Consider the following 3,881-nt stretch of genomic DNA (forward strand, 5'->3'; position numbering starts at 1 on the left):
TTTTGACACTGGGTTTGAGGATGTGCCCGGACTGTTTTTTGTTTTTTTTTACACACATGAGATGTCTATCAACGGTTTCGTAAAACATTTTTTACACTAATGTTGATAATTAGCGTAGTGATTCAGTAAAAATTGGATCATAGGAACGTCTTAAAAAATATCCTTGTAACCTTTGAGGATTTATCCTATTTTTTTCTTTATAATTTACGGAACACCCTACAACCTGATGAAGGCCGTAGATTTCACCGACCGAAACATTGTGCCAATAACACCCAAAATGTAGATAATTGTCCAAACAATTAAAACAATACAAATGAAGCTATTTGTTATGAACAATGTCCGTTAGTTTCGTATAAAATTTGAAAATGCCTACTTATTGTATAGCTAACGTGATTTGTGAAAAAGATAATTAGAAATATGATTAATAATATTATGATGGCTAATAAAGATGAATGAAAAATTGTGATTTGTAAAAAAATGATAATTAGAAATATGATTAATATTATGATGGTGATTAATAAAGATGATTAAAAAATTGTGACTTGAAAAAATGATAATTAGAAATATGATTAATAATATTATGATGGTTAATAAAGATGATTAAAAAATTGTGACTTGAAAAAATGATAATTAGAAATATGATTAATAATATTATGATGGTTAATAAAGATGATTAAAAAACTGTGATTTGAAAAAATGATAATTAGAAATATGATTAATAATATTATGATGGTTAATAAAGATGAATAAAAAATTGTGACTTGAAAAAATGATAATTAGAAATATGATTAATAATATTATGATGGTTAATAAAGATGATTAAAAAACTGTGATTTGAAAAAATGATAATTAGAAATATGATTAATAATATTATGATGGTTAATAAAGATGAATAAAAAATTGTGACTTGAAAAAATGATAATTAGAAATATGATTAATAATATTATGATGGTTAATAAAGATGATTAAAAAACTGTGATTTGAAAAAATGATAATTAGAAATATGATTAATAATATTATGATGGTTAATAAAGATGATTAAAAAACTGTGATTTGAAAAAATGATAATTAGAAATATGATTAATAATATTATGATGGTTAATAAAGATGAATAAAAAATTGTGACTTGAAAAAATGATAATTAGAAATATGATTAATAATATTATGATGGTTAATAAAGATGATTAAAAAACTGTGATTTGAAAAAATGATAATTAGAAATATGATTAATAATATTATGATGGTTAATAAAGATGAATGAAAAATTGTGATTTGTAAAAAAATGATAATTAGAAATATGATTAATATTATGATGGTGATTAATAAAGATGATTAAAAAATTGTGACTTGAAAAAATGATAATTAGAAATATGATTAATAATATTATGATGGTTAATAAAGATGATTAAAAAATTGTGACTTGAAAAAATGATAATTAGAAATATGATTAATAATATTATGATGGTTAATAAAGATGATTAAAAAACTGTGATTTGAAAAAATGATAATTAGAAATATGATTAATAATATTATGATGGTTAATAAAGATGATTAAAAAACTGTGATTTGAAAAAATGATAATTAGAAATATGATTAATAATATTATGATGGTTAATAAAGATGAATAAAAAATTGTGACTTGAAAAAATGATAATTAGAAATATGATTAATAATATTATGATGGTTAATAAAGATGATTAAAAAACTGTGATTTGAAAAAATGATAATTAGAAATATGATTAATAATATTATGATGGTTAATAAAGATGAATAAAAAACTGTGACTTGAAAAAATGATAATTAGAAATATGATTAATAATATTATGATGGTTAATAAAGATGAATAAAAAACTGTGACTTGAAAAAATGATAATTAGAAATATGATTAATAATATTATGATGGTTAATAAAGATGATTAAAAAACTGTGACTTGAAAAAATGATAATTAGAAATATGATTAATAATATTATGATGGTTAATAAAGATGAATAAAAAATTGTGACTTGAAAAAATGATAATTAGAAATATGATTAATAATATTATGATGGTTAATAAAGATGAATAAAAAATTGTGACTTGAAAAAATGATAATTAGAAATATGATTAATAATATTATGATGGTTAATAGACAAATAAATAAACTAGATGGCTTGATTGTGAATTTCTTTGTTGGTGTTTTTCTCTTTTATTTTGTTTTTTTCAGAAGGGATATCTTTACGAATTCAATCAGGACTATAAAGTTGTTGTGCTGGGGGAAAGTAAGCACCGAAGTCCATTAGACAATATTACATGCGCTGCTGCAGTATCCTCTAAACAAAATCTTTACTTCAACATCGAAGATGCGTACGTATTTTCATGTTTTAAAATGCATAGCAATTATACACATGTACCTGCTGACCTGAAACACACGTTCTGGGTTCGAATCTCATGATCGGCAGAAATTGTCACCCCTACACTGATGATTACGTAAACATGAAACACTAATATCTGTTAGTACAAAAACTATTATCATTTAATAATAATTATATATATATATATATATATATATATATATATATATATATATATATATATATATATATATATAATACTCTCTCCCCTCTCCCTCTCTCTGTATAAATTGGTTAATTTTGATACCTTGACAGCCAAATTTCTGGCCGAAAACCGATGAAAAATATTTTATCAAATCTCAATACCCCTATGTAAAATCCTGAGTGTTTAGACAGAAATTTTAATTGATAGAGTAATTTGATAGGAAAATGTACAGACGCACACAGGCACATAGACTATTATATATATATATATCGTCTTATTTGTAGTATTCCGAATTTTACTGGGTTTATATAATTGAAAATTCCGTAATCGTTCATATACCAATAAATTTTAAGCCAAAAAGAGATGACTTAAACTGTAAGCTACAAAATTATCATATTTCATAATTGAGCATTCATATATTGTTTTGACAAAACCAAGCCATCAAAGAATGGATGGATAGCAACAAATAGTGTATTTCATCGTTAGTTACAATTGTTTCAAGACTATTCGGACAAATTCAAACATTATGTCTTTTAAAAATTTTCACAAGAAAAGCTGTTCTTCAGACTTATTGAATAAAAAACACTTTAACAATAAAACATTATGGAAACCATTTCCCTTATAAGGAAAAGAAAACAATCGAAAATATTTTATCTGAGTCTCATCCTTGGAAAGTATTTTTTTTAAGATTTATATATTTACCTATTTTCCTATCTCCATTTAAATATATATAACTAAATTTTATCAATAATTCTGACAATATTTTAGACGTTTGCATGCCCTAATGTCTTCATTGAATTCGTTTTTATTTATATTTAATTTTGTATTCTTTTTTTTTTCAGGGTCGCCGTAATGCCAAAACATGAGGGGAGAATCAAAATTTACCGCAGATATGACTTTTTCAACAAAAAGTGTAAAAGTTTACCTGACGGTGGTCACTTATATTATGATTTTGAAGAACAAGTATAAATAAAAATTCTCGTTATTAAAAAAAAAACATGTTCAGTTTCTTGTAATTTTTTTTATGTTAGCAAATACATACAGTTTCCTGTCGCCTATTCTTTTTTTTTTTTTAAGTCTGGGAGTATGCTATCATACTTAAGGAACATATACTACATTAACATGAAAGGGGGAGATAATGCAAAGGCTGATTATTTATGGAGAGTAGAAGTTATTTTTTATGTATACTAGCCTGGGTGCCCGGCGTTGTCCGGTGTTTGTTGATGTGTGTTGAGCAAAAAAAAAAGTAGTGGTAGTAGGCAGGCTGGCTCGGACCTGTACCGCGAAGAAGGAAAAGAATGTGAAAAAAAAAACGTGACGTCTTTGTTCTTGCGCTCATCCCCAA

General features: G+C 24.5%; 1 long non-coding RNA gene across 1 annotated transcript; it reads left to right on the top strand.

The window, feature by feature from the left end:
• Nucleotides 1–1,989: 1,989 nt before the first annotated feature.
• LOC145274886 (uncharacterized) lies at nucleotides 1,990–3,533 on the top strand. The gene is made up of 2 exons (XR_013866986.1): nucleotides 1,990–2,344; nucleotides 3,379–3,533. It is a non-coding gene; the product is annotated as an uncharacterized LOC145274886 (long non-coding RNA).
• The last annotated feature ends 348 nt before the right edge of the window (nucleotides 3,534–3,881 follow it).

The sequence above is a fragment of the Euprymna scolopes genome, unplaced genomic scaffold (assembly GCF_053919585.1).
Source record: "Euprymna scolopes isolate OS-2025 unplaced genomic scaffold, ASM5391958v1 sca5, whole genome shotgun sequence".
Classification (NCBI taxonomy): Eukaryota; Metazoa; Mollusca; class Cephalopoda; order Sepiida; family Sepiolidae; genus Euprymna; species Euprymna scolopes.